The 23,172-nt window shown below is 47.6% G+C and overlaps 1 protein-coding gene across 20 annotated transcripts in view; it reads left to right on the top strand.

The window, feature by feature from the left end:
* TENM3 (teneurin transmembrane protein 3) overlaps positions 1 to 23,172 on the top strand; it is a 1,857,795-nt gene that overhangs the window by 1,395,634 nt on the left and 438,989 nt on the right. The window lies entirely within an intron of this gene.

Here is a 23,172-nt window from a genome sequence, read left to right as displayed (position 1 = left end):
TCAAATACCCCCCTCCTTTCCGCCACAGCGAGCACGTATGACACCTTGTACGTGCGAGCCCTACCACCAAAACCCGACCCGAGCCGACTCCTCGGGTCGAGCAACCAATACTGCGGGACCAATGTCAATCAAGCAAAATGACCCCGCAATAGACTTTACGATGTCAACCTGCACCAAACCACCAATACAACAAGGTCAGCCGACCCAAGACCTGCAACTAGCCGACCACATTCTCCGATCCTATGTACCGCCTGCGCGACCAGTCCCCAACGAGCCACCAGAGCCGCCGCCCCCATCTCCCCGGAATAGGGGGCAAGCTTGGCCTCGTTGAGACAGCTACCCTGCAGGCGCCGCTGAGATTTACACATCCACTGATAATCAAACAAAGCCAACCATTATTGGTGTACCAGTACCACAAGGGCAGCCGCCCCAAGACCAGCAACTAGCCAACCACTCTGTCCGATCCTATGCACCGCCTGCGCGACCAGTCCCCAACGAGCCACCAGAGCCGCCGCCCCCATCTCTACGGAATAGGGGGGCAAGCTTGGCCTCGTTGAGACAGCTACACTGCAGGCGCCGCTGAAATTTACACATCCACTGATAATTAAACAAAGCCAACCATTATTGGTGTACCAGTACAACAAGGGCAGCCGCCCCAAGACCAGAAACTAGCCAACTCCGCTGTCCGATCCTATGCACCGCCTGCGCGACCAGTCCCCAACGAGCCACCTGAGCCGCCGCCCCCATCTCCAAGGAATAAGGGGGCAAGCTCGGCCTCGTTGAGACAGCTACACTGCAGGCGCCTCCAAATTACATATCAGCTGGTAATTAAGCAAAGCCAACCTTTATAGTTGGAAACAAAACAACCTCCCCTGTTTCCCCAACATCTGGCAGATCCTAAGACATACCAAATAATGAACCGCTAGACAGTTATGCCCCTGCGAACAACAACACGAGCACGCCACCCAGGCAGGAAGAAATGGCCCAGGGCAATCAAGCCCGATGTCACGGATCAAGCACCCCGGATGCCCCCCCAGCGACCACGTCTCCTCCACCCACGTGCGGTACCAAAACGCTGCTGTTCCCGTAAACTGTGTATTATCACACCGATCCTGGAATTACCACCCAGTCCAATAGCCAAAACCATTCCACCCCAAAGACACAACAACACGGGACCAAAGACAGTCAAGCCGACCACCGGCCTGAAGAAAAGACCTTAACTATATCCCACTGTGTAACCATACTCCCACCACCAGATGATTTCCCTAATTAAGTCAGCATACACCCTTCTGACCACCGCATAATGCTCAAAGCCCCGTAAAAGGGGGGGCACATAAGCACAGTTAATCATTGGTATCTCCGTGTGCTTTGAACCTGGAAGCACAACCCTACCGTTGCCACCCTCTCACCAAAAGCCAACTGCACACCACACCCCATCCCCGCTAAACTGCAGACTCAATACAACTCACAAAATGAGAGAAAAGAAACTCCCACTCGACCCGTAATCCAGGGAAACTCAAACACCATATTTCTCCGAAATTGCAGACACCATAAGCCAGGGCCAACCGTCAACGTTGCACCCACGAGTGTCTGGTGCCTCCCCGCCATTCAGCCCTAAAGCGCCGCAAAACAACCCCCCAAACGGGGCACCGCCCCAGACAATTACCACGTCCTTAAACCATAAGAGCCAGTGCATACCGCACTGGCTACCCCAGCCATCCAGCCCAACATTGCGGGAGGTAATGGCATAGTTGCAACCTACTCACACACTACTTCAAATACCTCACCCGCAGCTGCGCCGCACCACTGTGCACCCGTGATACCTGCCGGTCCCGACCAATACGTAAGACCAAAGGAACCGCCCGGCAATGTACTGCCGGGAGGGGCTGCACCACCGCGTGACAGCCCGCGAAACCCACAACAGGCCCCACAGTCTGTCCACATAATCAACAAATGGAGCAACACCCGCCAGCAGCACTACCTGGCTGGAAACTCCCGCAAGTCGCCAATAGGAGGCCCCCCCCGACACCAATAAGCCACACACTAGATCACCCAATGCAAATGTCACTTATTCCTTGCACCGACACATTACCCGAGCCCCCTACCCGGGGGGCACCAGGAAGAAACACACCAAGATGAACCATATACCCATAAGGCAAAGCCAAGTCAGCTGTACCCAGAAGAAACACCCCAAACCCATCGTAAACGAGAACCACCTACTCTTATTATAAACTCCTGTGGAGCTACTATCAACCGCCATAACGAATGCCGCCCAATACGGACTGCCAACGTTAAGCCGACAACCCTACTAAGAACCGCATACCAATCCACGTGTATAAAACTTGTTAAAACTGCCCCCGTGCAGACACTGCCGGCAGACTCCCGTAATCTCCCCATGAACCCCCAAACGGCACGTGAACCCACGAATTCAAGAAGCCAAACTGGACCACAAAACAGTAGCATGATATACACGGGAACCTGATAATGGCCCGTAACTGTACCTCAAACATAGGGCCCCACCTATACAAACCACACACATCGATTTATCCCACACATTCTAAGGCTATGTTCGCACGTTGCGTTTTTTCCCGCGTTTCTGCAGCGTTTTTGGCAGCAGCGTTTTTGGGCAAAAAGGCATGCGTTTTTGTTTTCCAGCAAAGTCTATGGGAAAAGCAGAAATCCTGTCTGCACTTTGCTTTTTTTTCTGCAGCGTTTAATTTGCATATTTGTGGTCAAAAACCATGCTGAAAAAGAAGCAGCATGTCAGTTGTTTTTACCATTTCTGCAGCGTTTCCTTAACATTGGAGTCAATGAGAAATGGCAAAAAGCAACCAAAATCACAATTCCTGCGTTTTTCATGCTTTTTACCTGCTTTTGAACTGCGTTTTTGGCTCCAAAAACGCATGCTTTTCTGGCCAAAAAGTAATGGGTTCTAATGTTCCTTTACACACACACAATAACCGAAAATTTAAATGTTAAAAAATAATAAACTTTAGCTATTTTTCTGTTAAAATGTGCATAACCACTATTATTACATTAAAATTGATAATTTCCCATATAATTTTAATAAAAGTTTATTTTATACTTTTTTTCTCTTTTTTCATTCTTTTTGACTAATTCAACTTTATTTCTCAGTGTCTTGATCTCAAAAACGCATCTGCAGAAACGCAGGTGAAAACGCAGGTAAAAAGCGCTAAAAACGCACTAAAAACGCGGTAAAAACGCATGCGTTTTTAGCGCTAAAAAATGGTCAAAAGCCATTTGGTCAAAAACCAAGGGAAGGAAAACGTGCAGAATAAACTGCAGGTACACCGACGCAACGTGCGCACATAGCCTTACTCTGCAAATACACTCTGGGCATGAAGAAACAGCTTAGCAAGCCCAGGTTGTCCCAGAAGCAGAAAATAAGCACTCAACCATCCCGAATATTGGAATAATACCCAACTATGGGAACGAACCCGAACCATAGACCCCAATAACCGGCATTGCGCAACCATAAAACATCCAGCTCCGCACAATACATGTACGAAAGATATCGGAAACAAACACTGAAAAAACGATTACAGGCAAAGGCAACAAAATCGTGACTTTTTTTTTTTTTTTTTTTTTTTTTATTTATCGCCTCTTACTCCTGTCAATAGACGGCTAGCCTGGGCACCGCATACAGGTGACTGGTCAACTTCAAGACCCCCAGAAAGGTGTCGTCCACCGCCGCAAGGAAGGACAGATATCCAAAAACTGCTGTTCCCATCATCTCGACCTTAACGTCTGGCCGCAACAAAACATGCCGCGCCCCAGTGGACCAGCAAAATACCCCCAGTACTCACACAACACCAGTTGGAGAACCGGGCTAGCCCGATGCCCATAAAACTTAAAGCACCCCTCTTAAAACACAACCACCTTCCCCTTCACCTCTCAAATAGCACACACCCCATGCAACGCTCCAAAGTAAGACGCCGAATGCAAATGCGCCCCCGCACGCCGGGCCACCATGTCAGTGGACTACCATCAAACTCTTATCACATATTATGAACCGAGATAATCCTCTAGCTAAAAGACCCCCATGACCATTACAGAAACCATGGAATTGCCGTGACCGTGGCTATCCACAACCCATTTGTAAGTATTCGTATCCCTGCCTCAATCACCGCCCCACCGCCGACTTCCACCTGAATCAGTCACAAACCACCTGGAAATCACCCAATCATACAAAACACCCAGAGAATGCAAGCGCCATTACGCCATCCAGAATAAACAAAGTCGTCACCTATAAATAGACACCCTAGCATAGCAAGGCACCCGGGACCACGTAGCCACCACTCACACATAAAATTCAACGCCGTACTCAGGGTCCCCAACCTCCTGCCGAAACTCGCTGACAAACCAACTACCGCCCTAATGCACCCAAAATCATACCTAACGACACCCTTACCACCCACCATAATTCAAGCATTAATACAAGGTTTTAAGTGAGCCGTAACTTACTAGGCTGACTCCATGGGATCCCACGGAACAGCCGTCACATGTCCTCCGCGTCGAGCACCGCCATCTTCTCCACGGGTAAACGCAGGTTGCAGCCCTCCAGGGCCGCAACGCAACCGGCCGGACTGGCCGGCCAGCCGGGGACGCTTGTCAAGTAGTCACCGGCTCGGAGCCACAACTTAGGGGGGGGGGGTGGTGCGCTCCAGCCGCACATCCGCCAGCTGGCATATGCAGACGATCGCATGACAAGCCCAGCTCTGGGTCAGCCCTGTCGTTTGCTGACCCCCCGAGCCAGCGCCAGACGTGCCGCCACTGCCTGCTGGACCCCGTTCAGGCTGTTCCACCTAGATCCCTGGCAGTAGTAAACGACCGAGATGCCAGGGGCATGTGACTGCGCCGCCAGACCCCGCACCGCGCCATGGGTCACGTGGCCGCGCCGCCCAGGTATCACGCTGACCCCCGCACCGTACTGATCTGAGGCTGTCAGGGCCAGTGATGTCACTTACCACTGCCCGCACCGCTGCTGGACGGTCGTCTGGGTCTGCGAAATCCTCCCCGCATCCTGCTCTGCAGCCGCCGCCGATCGCTGCAGGATTCATCGCCGACACTTCCGGGTCAGCTGACACCAGCGCCGAAGCACGTGACCGCATCGCCAGACCACGTGACCGCGTCGGGTCACGTGGCCGCGACGCGCGCGTCACCAGTGCGCGCCGCAACCCGGAAGTGGAGGAGAGGCCGGTCACGTCACACCGCCCCGCTGCCGACATCTGATGCAGGTCACTGCGACGTCTTCCACTGGGACCGCAAGTGACCGCGCCGCCGGCCCACGTAACCGCGCCACCCGCCCACGTGTCACCGCCGACCCACGTGACACTGCCGACCCACGTGACACCGCCGACCCACGTGACCGCGGCGGGTCAGGCGAGCGCGGCGGGTCAGGCGAGCGCGGCGGGTCAGGCGAGCTCGGCGAGCAAGTGAGCGCGGCGGGCCACGCAGCCGCGACGCGCGCATCACACTGCGCCCCGCGAACCGGAAGTGGAGGGAGGCCGGCCATGTCACTCACCGCCCCGCTGCCTTCATGCCCGTGGCCCGACTTCCGGCCCAGGCCCCGCTTTGTCCCGTTTCTTTAATCTGCCGCCGCTGCCGTGGGTCTTCCGCTGGGGCTTCTTCTCCGCCGTCGGGTCCTCGGCGGCATCTCCGGGCTGAGGCGCTAAGGAAACCGCGGTCTTCACTGCCGCTTCGGAGGCAGGGGGGTCCCCATCTGCAGAGCCGCCGACTTCGCCGGGCCATCGCTGCAGCTGCTCCTCCTCCTCTTCATCTGTACCCCGAAGCCCTCAATTTTCAGGATCCAAGCGAATCAGCAACAATTCAAGACGTCTTCCAGGTAGTGAATGACCTCCCACCTCCTAATCTAGCCCTGTATATACCCCCCTACACTAGCAACCCCCTGACCAATTACATGGCCCCGCAGCCCTATAACTCCACCTCCCACTTTTCCCGCACAAAATACCCTGTACCTTAACCCCTTGCTAACCCTCAGGCCTAGCATCCCTCCTCAGTCATGTTGCCCTCCCTTGAGCCCTTTCAGGGCAGGCGTCCGGGCTTTTCTTTATCTATATTGCTAGATAAAAGGACGGTTAGGCAGGGATCAGCAATATGCACCCAGAACTACTTGTGGTACTGAGTGCATATTGCACCTGACAGGTTCACTTTAAACATGAAATGAGTTTATTCATAGATCGTCTTCCATATTTTACATATATAGATGTGAGTATCTCCATGTGTACGACTGAAGATGTACAACACACTGCCCTATACTGCTCTTCAGTATGTTCCCTGTAATACCTGCAGCATATTAAAAGCAGGGAGTGCTAATGGAAATGGACTTCTCATCTATTTCCACATCAGTTATGACATAGAATACAACGATTTATTGTGAGACTCATTAGTACAGCACTAAATGTCTCCAATTAATTAGCGCTAGCTGAATGATTAATCAACACTGGAAATCACCGCTGTCACCTCCACATTTTTGATGAAGTTAAAAAGACTGATTTTTCAGGTTGTGTGTCAGTGTGAATGTGCACAGCAACGTTAGGGACTGGGATTGACAAATATGAATATCGACAAGTCATTAACTGCTTAGCAAGGAAACGTAAGCAGGTAACCTTCATGGGGCTGCATAGGAAATCATTAGCTTTTCACATATTATCTGTTTGCTAATATCGTGTGAAGATGCTGCAAATTAGAGAAGATTTAAGATTTAGGCACAATTATTTATATCGACAATTCCAAATAAATATTGTAGAGAAATAGTAAAGTTTCTCATTAGGACATTTCCACCAGAACATCATAATTCAAAGGCCATTGAAATAACAGGTTTTGTGCATTACCCGAGTGCGGATCAGACATCAGCCTGTTATACACAGTTGTGTGACCTTTCGAGATTTCTCTAGCTTCCCGGCTCGTCAGTACACAATTTCTACTTATTTATGATCACATTTACAAGGCTCAGATCTCTCGCGAAGCAGTACATCATATAAAGAATACATAATCATTAGAAACATATGAAGCAAATACCCAATCAAAGAAAATGGAAAAAACACGCATAGAAAGTCATTCCTGAGCTGAGAATGCATTTTTCAGCTGATTAGACACACTATATCATCACAGCTGACAAATGGGCTAACATTACAGTGTAAAGAGCCAAACCATGGCAGTCATTTCTAGAATATTATACATTGTTCAGACTCACACCACTAGACTGCAATGGAGCATTCAATCCATGGGTTAACCTTCTTCACTGGTGTCTATTATTCTCTAAGCCCAAGCTGGTTAATGGTTTTCCACGGGTTCATTGCAGCAGGTATCACTTGCCCTAGCAATCTCCAGATTATAATAAAAAAACATTTTGTGATAATAAACAAATTCTAGGAAACAGGAATCAACCTTTCTGTAATTTCGAACCACTAGCGAAAGATATTTTGTCCACGTATTGAAATAAAATAAAGAATATGTAAGCTGCAAAGTAAAGGCATGATGTTTACTTTGATAAGAACCAATTTCCATTGAATCAATTACTTGTATAGTGAGAATACGATTTGAGGTACGTCCCTATGCTATAAAGTATTCTAATTTTGTGGGAGTCTGCCAACAGAAAATGACTGCTCAAACCAAGCACTCAGTGAACTCTTGTCAGGGCCAAACAGTTCAATACACCTTTCCACCTGCATTGTTTTCCATCTAAGGCTAAGTTTGCACACTGCGTCTTTTTGACGCTGCGTTTTTGTGCGTTTTTGGCCGCTAAAAACGCACAAAAACGCATCTGCGTCGAAAAAACGCATGCGTTTTTGCCGCGATTTGGTGCGTTTTTGGCTGCGTTTTGCTGCGTTTTTGATCTCTGCGTTTTGCTGCGTTTTTCCAATGCATTGCATGGGGGGAAAACGCAGAAAAACGCAGGAAAGAACTGACATGTCCATTTTTTTTTTTTTTACCCAAAAATGCAGGTAAAAAAAACAGATGTGTGCGGACAGCAAAAATGAAAACTCATAGACTTTGCTGGGGAAGCAAAGTCCTGCAGTTTTGAGGCCAAAAACGCACCCGAAAAACGAGCAAAAACGCCGCGAAAAACGCACTGTGCGCACATAGCCTAACACCACCTTATTCTATCTTCTGTAAAGTCAAGGTTGTCAATCAAGGAAGAGGAGACTAAAGATAGATGGAAAACGAATAGGAGGGAGGTGCACTGAATTGTTTGACCATGATAATGGTGCTTTCAGCACAGGTGCTTAATTTGTACAGTCATTTTATGCTTTCAGATTCCCATTAATTACAGATTTCATCCTATCATGACCAAACCTTTTATATCTTTGGTTAGCGTAAGCCTTAAGGTACCATCACACTAAAGGCCCAGTCACACTAAACAACTTACCAGCGATCCCAACAACGATACAACCTGATAGGGATTGCTGGTAAGTTGCTAGGAGGTCGCTGGTGAGATGTCACACTAAGCGTCGCTCCAGCGATCCCACCAGCAACCTGACCTGGCTGGGATCGCTGGAGCGTCGCTACACGTGGAAGCATGCTGCGTTTGGTAACTAATGTAAATATCGGGTAACCAACTAGATATTTACCTTGGTTACCAACGCACACCACTTAGCGCTGGCTCCCTGCACACCTAGCCACAGTACACATTGGGCTAATTACCCGATGTGTACTCTGGTACGTGTGCAGGCAGCAGGGAGCCGGCTTCTGCGGACGCTGGTAACCACGGTAAACATCGGGTAACCAAGAAGTTCTTACCTTGGTTACCCGATATTTACCTTCGTTACCAGCGTCCGCCGCTCTCACACTGCCAGTGCCGGCTCCCTGTTCCCTGCACTCCTAGCCACAGTACACATCAGGTTAATTACCCGAAGTGTACTCCAGCTACGTGTGCAGGGAACAGGGAGCCGGCACTGACAGCTGAGAGCGGCGGACGCTGGTAACGAAGGTAAATGTCGGGTAACCAAGGAAAGGGCTTCTTGGTTACCTGTTTACCGTGGTTACCAGCGTCCGCAGAAGCCGGCTCCTGCTGCCTGCACATTCAGTTGTTGCTCTCTCGCTGTCACACACAGCGATGTGTGCTTCACAGTGGGAGAGGAACAACTAAAAAATGGTCCAGGACATTCAGCAACAACCAGCGACCTCACAGCAGGGCCCAGGTTGTTGCTGGATGTCACACACAGCAACATCGCTAGCAAGTTGTGCCTCAGCAGCGATGTTGCTAGCGATGTTGCTTAGTGTGACGTGGCCTTTAGCGCTAGGTAGAGTTCATTGCACAAATTTATGGTATATTCTGTTGACAAGCTACCAAATAGCTACCAAAAACACATTCTTATTCCACCATCAGGTGGTACAGAATACATGCAGAACACTATGTGTGACGCAATGTAAATTGTCTCTTCAGGGAGGAATGAGACAAACTCTACTGCCACCTAATGGAAGTAGCAATACTAATAGTCAATAGTAATCCTTTAACGAGCCTTGTCACATGACTTACGATTTATGCCAGATCAGAACCTGAATTTAGAAACATGGTGTTTCGGGGTGCTTGCCCCTCGTCAGTGCAAAGTGTGAGATCTGATCTGGCTGTATGAGAGGCTAAGACGGGGTCTAAGGGGAAGGCTATTCCCCTTGCAGAGACTGAAACACCAATCTGGCAAGCCAGTAGGGTAGCAATGTAGACACACAGTCTATACATCTAGTCCTGTACACACCTTCGAAAATATTATAGACCTTTCATTCTTGTAGACTGTGATGTTATTAGAAAAAATATTCTAGACTATTATGTTTTCTTTACCTAGATGATAGGCCTAGACTAAATATATTCTGCCCCAAGTATCATTCAGTTTGGAAGTATATAAGAAGGTCTTGGAAATCTTTTGGGATGACGCCTCAGTAAAGGAAATATCAGTTTCAATTTTTGATACACCTTCACAACATTTCTCTCTTCGTCTATATTTTGGCTACCAAAGAAATTGAAGTCAATTGCTCAAGGCCCCTGTTATGACACTAGACTGGAACTCAGCCTTAAATATACAGTAATTGCGAAGTCAGAGAGAAATTGCACTTACATTTGTTTGATTGTTCTCCAATATTAAAAGGAAATTACCAGATGCCAGTTTTTTGGCAGACTTCTCTGATCTATGAGAAGGATGTTGTAATTGGCCAGCTGGCCCAAAGATTAGTATCAGTATTTAGAGTTAGGAGAGGGTTTCTTGCAACTTTTTGACCCATTAAAGATTTGATTAATTTACAGACTAGCCTACCATATGAGATATAAACTACCTTGTTGATCAATAATCGGATACTGTGTATGTCACATTTGTTTAATAATCCAAAAATAAATTCCAGTGCTTATTTAAAAACCACCAAACATTTTTTTTCTTTAAATAATAATCAATGTATACAAAACCTGGACGATAAAGTAACTAGACCGAGGAAGAAACGGCTTTGATATGCGGTACTGGAGAAGGATGTCATCAATACTATGGATGGCAAGAAGAACAAACAAATCACTTATGGAAAAAAATCAAGCCAGAATGGTCACTTGAAGCAAGGCTACGTGTATTGCTACGACTTGCCTACTTTCTACACATCATATGAAGAAAGCAATCTCTGGAGAAGGACATCATGGTCGGAATAATAGAAGAAACAAGGTGAAGAAGCAGACTAGGAGCCTGATGCCTTGATACCATTAAGATAACAGCAGAGAAGACCCTGGTGGACCTATCTAGGCTTGCTCAAGATCGATCTTCCTGCAGAGGGTTCATCCATCAAGTCACCATGGCTCGACATTCAGCTAAAGGCTGTTAAAAAATAAAAAAATATAATCAAAATTTATGCCATTTTATAAGTTCAATTATATAATTTAGTTGCCTATAAATCTTTTAAAATAAGACCTGATCCTCTCAAGATAGCAAGGCATTCAGTTATGGAAATTCATGAGAATTCAAAGAGACCCAGCATCTCCATTTGACACAAATTATTTTCAAAATATATATCATCATTTCCAATCTAAAAAATGACACCTAATTTATAAAAATATAAAAACCCTTTAATATTCTAATATTCTCTATTTCCATCAATTACCACTCTTAGATTTAATCTGTGGTTTTATTTTTAATCCAATTTAGTTCCTTGCTGCTTTTGCTTGAGCTGTCATTTCCCCGATATAGATAACAGAATCTGTGAATATTATAGACATCTAGGTAACATTTTTTTGGCTCCTTAGGCATATATGGGTGATAGCTGACAGCTTTGATATTCTCTAATGATGTGCAAAGATGTGTCATGAATATTTGAGTCATTTACCAACTTGTCTATTGTGACTATGTTTTAGGAACACTAGTATTTTGATTGTTTTATATTATTTTTGCTATCAATCTTCTGAAAGCTGTTGACACATTGATGTATTATTCAAAATTGGACATTGTTTCCAAGATACGTATAATAGTAATAAAAAAATCCATTTTCTAATAGGGTATCATTTTCAAACTTTAAACTTTATTATACTCAACATTGGCCTAAAAAGTGAGATTTCAAATATATTAATAGGTATGGTTTAGAAATGGCTAAGGCTATGTGCGCACATGTGCGCTTTGCACCGCACACAAAAGATCTGCTTCAGAGCGCAGCTGAAAAGCTCCGTTCTGAAGTGCCTGGTGCCTGCAGAATTCATGCGCTCTGCATGCTGCCTCTCCCTATAGACAGTATGCAAAGCGCACGAAAGAAGTGACATGTCACTTCTTAGAATGCAGCGATTCGGGCAGCAGCCGAATCGCTGCGCTCTAATATGCCACGTGCTCACGTCTCATGCACAATCTTCATAGATTGTGCTGGGGACGCAGGACGCATGCAGTTATGCTGTGGTGCAGATCGCAGCATAACTGCATGCAATACGCACACGTGCGCACATAGCCTAATAGTATCTGACACTATGTGATCAAATATTGATGTTATCTCCAAGCTTAAGTATCCATGGTTATGACCACAAGCAACTAACTTAAAATATATGAGTGGACCATGGATACCTAAGCTGCAATGCTCTGCACATGAGGTAAGTGACTGTCACGGGGTGGCAGGGGATAACAGAGTACTGGGGCTTCTAAACTGGCCCTCAGGCTAGGGGAGCTCTAGCTGTCCCCGATCCCAGAGATAAGTCTGATGGTGATGAAGTCTGGGCCACTTTCCTACCCTTGCTCCTGACTAGCCCTGATCTACTACCCCCTCCCTCCATACCCTGGTGGGGAAGGGGCAGGCAGGACAGGAGCATGCAAACACCAACAGTGATCGTCAGACAGGGTGTCTGTCTGTCGATCCAAAACTCTATCACACAGCACTCTCACACTGAGTAATCAGACATCAAGAGATAAAGAGGGAAAACTAGCCAGACAACGGGAGGAATTACATTTCACACCAAGCAACACACAGTAAATCACCAGACAGGTAAACAGCAGCACACGGACAGGTGTAACAGTAAGCTATAGTCAACATAAGAAGACAAATTCCTCAATCTCAAAAAGTTGGGGGGTACTTGTGACAGGTCTCCCAGAACATGTGATCCAGAAGGTAACCAGTAGGTTAGCAGAAATTAACTCCTGCTAGTCCACTCACTAATGAGCTCGTCGACACCCAAGCATACCTGTGCAACTCAGAAGCTCCAGAGAAAGGAGTCTGTCAGAGTCTGTGGCCGCCATGACACTCAGCAAGTTTAAAGCAAAACACCATGTGACAGAGACATGGCTATATCAGGAGAACTATACTACATTTCTAATTGGAGGTATTTGCTAATATTATTGTTATTACGCCTACTACATGTTGGGATAGGATCTTGGAAACTGGAATAACCCTTTAAGCTGACAGATACGGCCACCAAAACTTTCTATACAAAGCCACTTCAATGGAAGCCGAGCTGTAGTACCAAAGAATGACCACTATGCATGATACTGAAGACCTATCTTTTAGAGTAGATTATCAATATCTTCAGGCTCCTAAAGATATAAGTTGGTTGTCGGCTGTACGATGCTTTGGCCAATAATTCAGCTGACAGTCATCTCAGCCTATTCTCCCATTCCCGGGAGTGCTATGTCCTTTACTTTGTACCAAAAAGCTGTCGGTTGGCATGTTAGCCAGTAGTTCATCTCCTGGAAAACAATATGATCAGAAGTCAGAAATCAATCATGCCCGACCTACATCTCCACCGACAAGCAGTTGGACGATGCCCCCATACACATTAGACTTTTGGCCAAACCTGTTGACATCAGTGCTTTCGTTTGACAATAGTCCAATGTGTATGGAGGCCTGTAGTGCTAGTAAAACCCTTTAATTTATTTTATATTAGTCTGCATATTACATTTTAAAACATGTAATTGATTATAATTAGACATCAGGCCATGCTTCCACTGTCTTAGCAAGTCAGATCCAGAAAGTTTTCCTATGACATATTATTTAAATCTACTTATATGGAATATTCCTACCTCATTTACCAAGCATTTTAATGTGATATAATATACTTTACCCCATGGGAAAATGGATCAGCTCTGCCTTCAGACAACTGGTTTCTAATATATTCTACTGTCAGACATGGCACAAAATAGCCATTGTGTTAAATTTATACAATACTTGCAGTAGTTGCAACCTGACTTAATTAAGTAATAATTCCTGCAGAGCAGGGCCCTGTATGTCATTAATAAGTTACTATGGGCAAAGATTTTAATTAGTTTTAATGATTCTTTTTCTAAAATTTGTATTATTTATTTATTGAATCTTCATTGTGCCATGTATCAGCAGAACATATACAATGCCGTGCCAGGCAGGCAGGTTCTAAATTAGTGTATTAATTCGGTGGCTTATAGTTTTTTGACATTATAATTTCTGTATAATGTCAGCAGCTGTTCATTGAGTCGCATTCACACTTGTTTGGGTCAATGAGATATTAGCTGATTTATAATTATATGTTTGTTTATTTTTTTTTATATCCACTGTATGTAGCTAATGATTGTCCTTGATATCTAAAGACAGCCTTAGGTTTCTAATAAATGTGATAATATATCTCGCAGGTATCTGTGCTCATCCTCTGTGCTGTAGATGAGACTTTTCAATAGTTCCAGTGTATAAATGAACCCAAATTGAATTACGGTAAAGGACCACTAAATCCCAAAATTGATTTTTTCCTATATGAACCATGAAGGTAAAATACATTGGAGTAAGGGAAAAAAAAGAAGAAAAAGAAATGTGTAAACCACAGCTATAATATAGTGGATGAGTATGTTAAGAATTCATGAATAAATGTTTTAAACTTCCCTGGAAGATCTGTAAGCCTAAATCTGCCCCACCACAAGGTAGTATGAACAGTGATGGTGAACCCAAATTAGTTCTGGTTAACATAAGGTCTGTGGCCAATAGTCTGTAGATCCATACTTGTCACCCGTAATACAGCACTTAGCTATCTCTAACAGTCCCATTGAATAATGGTAGCATGAATGCTCAACCCCTACTCGAAGCTAAATGGGGTCTCATAAAACAGTAGCGGTTTCATTGTTGAGAACCCCATTGAACTTATGTGATAGATGATCGTTGACCCTTTTTGCTATTCTCGTCCTAGAACCTGTGATTATAGTATTTTAAACATAGTTATTGCCTCCTGGGGTTGTACTACCAGGTTGAGTGAAATAACTTCACAATTCATAAATCCTAAGGTGGTTTAATAACGGTACTAAGACATTTCGCTTTGATAAAATGAAATCTGTCAGGATAGTGCATTGTAGATTGAATAGTTCTCCACAGGAGACTACATAGAAGAGAGAGGGGCTCATGGCTACAAATTAAAATGAGGCTCCCCTCGTGGTGCTGTTTAGTTCAATTCATTGAAATTTTAATTTGCGCCAGGAGAGCCCGGTTCTTGTTCTAGTTGAAGAAAGTGATGACATTATATTCCGGATGGCTTCTTCTCTTGTTGATTACCCTTGTTCTTTTCATTACCTATATAGTTTCAGCATGCTCCACTGCTCCTGTTCCCTAATGTTATGGTACTCTATAAGAATCTTGCTCAGGTCCGCACCATCCACTATGGTGTGTGAGAAAGGCCCAGTCTTATCTAGGACTTACCCCCTTTCCATGTTTGTTTAGCAGTTGCATTGGTTTAATCAATGAAACACAGTATTAGTTTGAGGATAGACTACATAAACCTTCCTTTTAAACTTACCCAAAACTTAAAGGGATTGTTTGCAAGCTAAGATGGCTACCTTTTGAACACTATAGCTGGGGACTAAAATCTCTGTGTGAAGGGAGTATAGGTATCTCTTGTGCTGCTCCTCCATTCATTCTCCATGGGACTGACAGAGATTGTTAAGTACTGCATTGAAGTTTTCAATCAGATTTCGGGACACCCTTTTAAAAATGTTATATTTTACTAGCAGGCTAGTGAGTTGTACTTTATGGTCATTCTATGATAGAAATCAGCTTCCCATAAACTGATTACCTAATGAGCTTGTCATAGATCTCAGTTATACTTTGCAGCCAATCAGGGAGGCATAGCTGCAAGGAGCAGGAGCAAGCAGGAACCTAATGCAATCATAGGACATGAGGCGTGTCTCGGACTACCTAAGACTCCCTATAGACACTGTAGCTAAGCTGGATTCACAAACCATGGCTTTGCTTTGATGGTCCTCTGCTGAAAAACAAAGAAGCAGAGAGAATATAGTAAAATATATATTAGGTAAGGATCACCTATAGATATATAGGTATTGACTCATCATTTGTAACCTATTTACAATATGGAAATGTATAATTTGCTGATTGCTGGAGGTCCCAACACTGGGATGTTTACCGATCTAGAAAGTTCCAATGCAACAATGCATTTCAGACCCTTGTCATCAGGATCTCTGGAGATCTCTGGGGATTTGTGCAATGGAACCGCCAATGATCAGCAAGTTATCACCTTTCCCTGTATAATATAACTTGTCCTAACCCTTTAAGCTTAGTTATAAACAGAGCTACATTTTAAAAGATTTTGAGTACGTGATTGCCCTATAACAGTGTGGATCGGATAGTCTATGTATCCGAAATAGTGCACTTTGCACAGCTCATATGTGTATATGTATCATACAGGTACAATGAATTATAAAATTGTTGAATATATATATATGAATTAAAATGATTCCCGGCCTATGCGTCAAACATAAAGGCTATATGTGATAATGAGACAGCCATGTAGAACTATACATGTCTGATATTTTATACATGAAGCCCACTCCTGAAGAAGGGTTATATCATTCCTAAAGTACAAACTGCTGACATGATTACATGTGCTGCTGTCGCGGGCGGAGGAGGGGACGCTGCGCTCTCCCACTGCTCGGGTCCGGCTGCCGCTGCTGCTGCGGCCTGCTGCTGCTCGGTGGCTCGAGCGATGGACCGGATCTTGAGGACTCGAGCGGCGCTCCTCGCCCGTGAGTGAAAGGGGTTTGGTTTTTGGGGATAGTTTATTGTCCATCATGCCAGCCACGGTTGTGGTGATTGTAGGAACACCACCGCTGCTCTGTATGGGAATCCCGGGAGCGGTGACAGGGAGCAGCAAAGTTGTTAGTTCTCCCCTCCGTGGGTAGGGGCCCAGTGATGAGTTGGAGGATGAGGGATGGCGGGGCCGGTGCAGGGCTTGGTGGGGTGCAGGGACGCGGGGACAGCGCTGTGCCTCACGGCACTGTGGTACTCACTCAGCCTGAGACGGTGACACAGTTATCGGTAAAACACACGGCTGGAAAGACGGTTCCCACGGACGGCTGCTGTTGCTTTTCCCCGGTAGTTGACGGTTACGGTCCCTTTTCCTGCACCTAAGTCTATGTTGGTAGCGATGGGTTCCCACCGGTAACCCGCTCCCTGGCTTGGATATGTGCCGGAGGAGCCCCTCTTTGCCCGCAGGCGCTGGCCCTGAGAAACTGGTGCCTTGGCGGTGGCGGTGTCTCTCTCTAACGGTCGGACTGTTGCCTTCAATCGGGACTTGGTTGTTGGGAGACCCAGAGGTCCCCTTCACTGACGGATTTGGCAAATTCACAGCGACTCCTAGCCTTGCCGGGATCCGAATGGCCCCTGCCAATGGTGCTGGCTTCTCTTCGTATACCGCTCCGGTACCGCCGGGCCACCACCCATCCACGGTCCTTTCGGCAACCTCCATGTAGCCTCTCCTGCAGACAGTCACCGCCGTCTGCTGACCTTGCTGTTCTCAGCCCGGGGCACACACCCGGACCAACTTCAGGCTTTCTCAACTGTCACTTTTTCTGTCACTACTCTCACTGTCCTCCTTCTCCTTCCTCTCTTGCTCCTCTACCACTTCACTGTTTACTCCTTCACTTCCCTAGCTGATCTCTCCTCTCCAAACTCTAAGGGGCACTTTGCACACTGCGACATCGCAGGCCGATGCTGCGATGCCGAGTGCGATAGTGCCCGCCCCCGTCGCAGCAGCGATATGTGGTGATAGCTGGCGTAGCGAAAGTTATCGCTACGCCAGCTTCACACACACACTCACCTGCCGTGCGACGTCCCTGTGGCCGGCGACCCGCCTCCTTGTTAAGGGGGCGGGTTGTGCGGCGTCACTGCGACGTCACACGGCAGGCGGCCAATCAGAGCGGAGGGGCGGAGATGAGCAGGATGTCAACATCCTGCCCACCTCCTTCCTTCCGCATATCCTACGGAAGCCGCAGTGAGGCCGGTAGGAGACGTTCCTCGCTCCTGCGACTTCACACACAGCGATGTGTGCAGCCGCAGGAGCGAGGAACAACATCGGACCGTCGCGTCAGCGTAATCATGGATTACGCCGACGCTGCACCGATGATACGATTACGACGCTTTTGCGCTCGTTAATCGTATCATCCAGCCTTTACACACTGCGATGTCGCATGCGATGCCGGAAGTGCGTCATTTTCAATTTGACCCCACCGACATCGCACCTGCGATGTCGCAGTGTGCAAAGTGCCCCTAACTCTATCTGCCTGGTTTTCCCGCCTCCAGGGCTGTGAACTCCTCGGTGGGCGGAGCCAACCGCCTGGCCCACCCCCTGGTGTGGACATCAGCCCCTGGAGGAAGGCAACAAGGATTTTTGTGTAGCTTTGGTGTACCTATCCGGGGTGTAGGGTGTGATGGTGTTATGACCTCTGACCCCTGGCTTGCCCAGGGCGCCACATTCCCCCTTAGCAAAATGCAGACCGTCCGCGGGCTGCCCGTCCAACACCGGTTTTATTTTTCTGAAAAGATAAGAAACGGTAACATATACAAATAAAATAACATCATCCCACAGCGGGAGGCACTTTTCTTAAACGTTACGGAACATTAAAACGGTTGCTGCTGCCGCTCTCTCCCACCCAAGTAACCTGGCCCTGATGCTGCCTCTAAGAAACAGGCAGCACCCCTTGACCCCAGTCCTGAACCAGTTACCCAAGCGGGATCTGTCCTTCCCCTCCAGAGGGTAGCCACTGGTTCCTGTGGTGGCTGGGCCCCAGCCTGCTCTACTGCGGGCCCTCCCTCCAACCTGCCTCTCCAGAGGCGGTAACGGTGCTGCAACGGTAACAAAACATTTTTATTTACAAGCCACTTAACGTCTGTGGTTGCCCTGCAAGTTCACGGGCTTGTCCATAGGAGTTCCTATGCAAACAACTTCAATCGGTCCCCACGGGGACAACGGTGTCGGCAACGGCCGGTTCCAAATCACGGTAATCAGGTGAACTTCACGGTTTCATTTTCTCTTATCATCTTTTGCAAACTTTAAAACTTTCAAAACACACACAGACTTCTGGTCCCAACGGGGACGGTGCAACGGTGCTCCGCTGCCTTTACTCAGATTCCTCATCTAAGGCGGATCCATCCCCCCCACCAGCATATCAAACATGCACTGACATGCCTGCTGTGGCAGGGGTACCCGGTACCCATTTCCACCGGTACGCGGGGTATGGAAAACCACTGGGTCTCCTACGTAGCGGGAACGCTCACTTGTCTCTTCAAACTCAGCAGCGGACCCGGGGCTGGGGCCGGAGTCATCATCTCTTGTTCCTGCGTCAGGCGGGTTACCGCCAGCTGCCGCAGCCTTCTGGCCTCCAGCATCCAGCACTTCAGACCCTTCTGCGGTAGCACGGAGCAGCAGATCAGGCGAGTCTACACTGAGGCGCCCCATAAGTAACGGCAAGGGTGATGCATAGGCCGAGACCAGGCCGGGCCCCTCAGCCGCAGCGGCCGGTCCTGGTAGGACATAGGGACGTGGGTCACCAGTCGACTCTGTTACATCTATTCCCCCTCCGTACATCGGAGTTTTTTTATATTTTTTTATATATTTATATATATTTTTTTCAAATAAGTTTTTAGGGTGAATTGCTTTTAAATACAGAGATGCTTCCTAGTTTTTAATTGTCGTAATAAAAATTAATATATATATATTTTTTTAACCACTTTTCCTTCTTACACTATGATGATTTTTTTTTTTTTTTTTTTTTTCCTCCCTTATCCAGTCTTTTACATTATGACCATTCCCCTCCTCCAGTAATTGAACTTATTATAGTTTGAATGAGGTTCAAACTTAGTTTGCCCCTTGCCGTTTTTTATATATCCCCCGAGTTTCTATATGTTAGACACTGTGTCTCTCTGATTTTTGCCTGTTTTTTCTGAGCACCAGTCTGCACAGGCGTACGTTGGTTGTGTTTTTTTCCCCCACGCCTCTGAACTTTGTTCACCTCTCTGACACTAGCTCCGTACTGCATTTCATTGAAGGTTCCACAATATACTCCACACATAGCCCTCGGCCATCCGCTCTCTTCTAGCAATTCCTTGACAGCAATTTGAGCTCCATCATTATACCCTTAGGCTGCCTGCCTAATAGGAAACTACCTTAGGACTATGATAAATTACGACTCGGGGCGGTAGTCCTGTGGTTGATGTCTCTGCTCCTCCATGAAATCGTGCTGTTTTTCTTTCTTTTACACCAGGTTCTAACCCTGTGTATGTCATTCAGTATCTATTATATATTATATATTTATTTTGTTTTTTCTTTTGTCAGGATTATTGTACATATTTACTGTATGTTAGTAGAAGTGTATATAACTTTTTTTGATCATAATTTAATATTCAGGGAACTGTTTGAACATACAGATTTCTAGAATGATCTGGATCCCGCCCGCTTTCAAAGTTTTTTTTCAGGATGGGTGTTTCCTGTGACATCATTGCATGCTTTTATACTTCACCATCTCACTTGAAACCAGATTTGATGTTCTCTTGCCAATGTCCTGATGAAGGGAGCTGTGTCTCCAGAAACGCGTAGACTTGTGCATGTTATTAAAGAAGCATTAATCTCTTCCTGGATCCATTGAGTCCTTGGCGCGGAATTAAGACCCTTCTTCTATCACTCTCTGTTATCAGCCAACTTTGGGACTGCTGCCTGGACCTGGATCTTATATATGCCTGTATAGTGGTTGTGACTGGCACAACCATTATAGGTGAGTGTGTTTTTATTACATATCTTCCTCCCTTTTTGGGGTAAGACCCTATTGCGCTTTTCTTTCCACAGTTTCTCATCCCCTCCGTACATCGGGGCAGTTGTCATCAGCATCTCCACCTCGTTGGTCCACTGCTCCATCATCCGGAAGATCTGATTCTGCTGACGCTGGTGGAATTGAATCACCCGGGCCTTCATCCAGGCCCTGGGCCCGGGCTCGGGGTCTGGCACAGTCACTACTGGGACTTCTGGCACCATTCTGTTAAGGGGCCGCGGTCCTAGCGGTTCCCCCTGGTGTACTTCAGGGACGTCCTGGACGTCTGCAGCCGGCTGGTCCGCCGGGGTGGCTTGGCAGGGTATCGCTACCGGTTGGGCAGGTAGCGGGCCTAATGGCGGAGCGGCAGCAGCTAGCACGGGTAGCGGGGAGAGAGGCAGGGTGAGCGGAAGCCGGCCGGGCCCCTTAGCTCCAATGGCCGATCCGTCAGGAATACAGGGGCGTGGGTCTCTTACCCGCTCCTCCAAATCCTCTTCCACCTCGCGTCTCCACATAGCAGCCACCACGTCCGCCATGTCGGTCTCCCACTCCTCCAGGAGGAGTTGCATGTGGGCCTGCAGACGATTACTCAGCGGGACGGTCCGGTCCCTCAACCACATCGCCGTGCCGGGTGCGGGGGTCTCGCTGTTATTAGCTGGAGCGGACATCTCGGAAGTCGTGCTTTCCAGGAACTAGCAACAAGATGGCCACAGGGTCCTGGCGTCCCTGCTTTTGTAGCCACCTCACATGCACTCAGTCGCCATTTCGTCCCCCTTAGCCTCTTTCCGGCCCCTCCTCTATCGGGGCGGGGTTTTGGCCTTCGCGCCTCCACTACTCGAGAAGACGCTCGAGCGGAAACTTCTCGCGCCAAAGATGGCGGCTTCTGAAATTTTCTGGCCGGACACCTCCGGCGGTAACAAGGCACACCTCTACCAGACGGCAGAGCGGTAATATCCTGTTCGTGATGCCAAGTTGTCGCGGGCGGAGGAGGGGACGCTGCGCTCTCCCACTGCTCGGGTCCGGCTGCCGCTGCTGCGGCCTGCTGCTGCTCGGTGGCTCGAGCGATGGGCCGGATCCCAGGGACTCGAGCGGCACTCCTTGCCCGTGAGTGAAAGGGGTTTGGTTTTTGGGGATAGTTTATTGTCCGTGACGCCACCCACGGTTGTGGTGATTGTAGGAACACCACCGCTGCTCTGTATGGGAATCCCGGGAGCGGTGACAGGGAGCAGCAAAGTTGTTAGTTCTCCCCTCCGTGGGTAGGGGGTGGTTGTTCCGGGGCCCAGTGATGAGTTGGAGGATGAGGGATGGCGGGGCCGGTGCAGGGCTTGGTGGGGTGCAGGGACGCGGGGACAGCGCTGTGCCTCACGGCACTGTGGTACTCACTCAGCCTGAGACGGTGACACAGTTCTCGGTAAAACACACGGCTGGAAGGACGGTTCCCACGGACGGCTGCTGTTGCTTTTCCCCGGTAGTTGACGGTGACGGTCCCTTTTCCTGCACCTAAGTCTATGTTGGTAGAGATGGGTTCCCACCGGTAACCCGCTCCCCGGCTTGCATATGTGCCGGAGGAGCCCCTCTTTGCCCGCAGGCGCTGGCCCTGAGAAACTGGTGCCTTGGCGGTGGCAGTGTCTCTCTCTAACGGTCGGACTGTTGCCTTCAATCGGGACTTGGTTGTTGGGAGACCCAGAGGTCCCCTTCACTGACGGATTTTGCAAATTCACGGCGACTCCTAGCCTTGCCGGGATCCGAAAGGCCCCTGCCAATGGTGCTGGCTTCTCTTCGTATACCGCTCCAGTACCGCCGGGCCACCACCCGTCCACGGTCCTTTCGGCAACCTCCAAGTAGCCTCTCCTGCAGACAGTCACCGCCGTCTGCTGACCTTGCTGTTCTCAGTCCGGGGCACACACCCAGACCAACGTCAGGCTTTCTCAACTGTCACTTTTTCTGTCACTACTCTCACTGTCCTCCTTCTCCTTCCTCTCTTGCTCCTCTACCACTTCACTGTTTACTCCTTCACTTCCCTAGCTGATCTCTCCTCTCCAAACTCTAACTCTATCTGCCTGGTTTTTCCGCCTCCAGGGCTGTGAACTCCTCGGTGGGCGGAGCCAACCGCCTGGCCCACCCCCTGGTGTGGACATCAGCCCCTGGAGGAAGGCAACAAGGATTTTTGTGTAGCTTTGGTGTACCTATCCGGGGTGTAGGGTGTTATGGTGTCATGACCTGTGACCCATGGCTTGCCCAGGGCATCACACTGCAAGTTAATAAAGGTATATATATATATATATATATATATATATATATACCTTTATTAACTTGCAGCTCATGTAATCATGTCAGCAGTTTGTACTTTAAGAATGATATAACCCTTCTTCAGGAGTGGGCTTCATGTATAAAATATCAGACATGTATAGTTCTACATGGCTGTCTCATTATCACATATAGCCTTTATGTTTGACGCATAGGCCGGGAATCATTTTAATTCATCTGACACAAGGAGGCTCAGATAATCCTGCACAAAGCACTGGTAAAATCGTACATTTACACTAAAACATTAATGAAACGCTTTGAGTGTGTTACGGGAATTCTTACTATAATTTATGCTTTATTTGCTTTTGAACTATTTAATAAAATATTAACTGTATGG

Source organism: Anomaloglossus baeobatrachus, chromosome 1 (assembly GCF_048569485.1).
Source record: "Anomaloglossus baeobatrachus isolate aAnoBae1 chromosome 1, aAnoBae1.hap1, whole genome shotgun sequence".
Lineage (NCBI taxonomy): Eukaryota > Metazoa > Chordata > Amphibia > Anura > Aromobatidae > Anomaloglossus > Anomaloglossus baeobatrachus.
The sequence above is the reverse complement of the archived record's forward strand: the minus strand, read 5'-3'. Positions and strand labels throughout refer to the sequence as shown.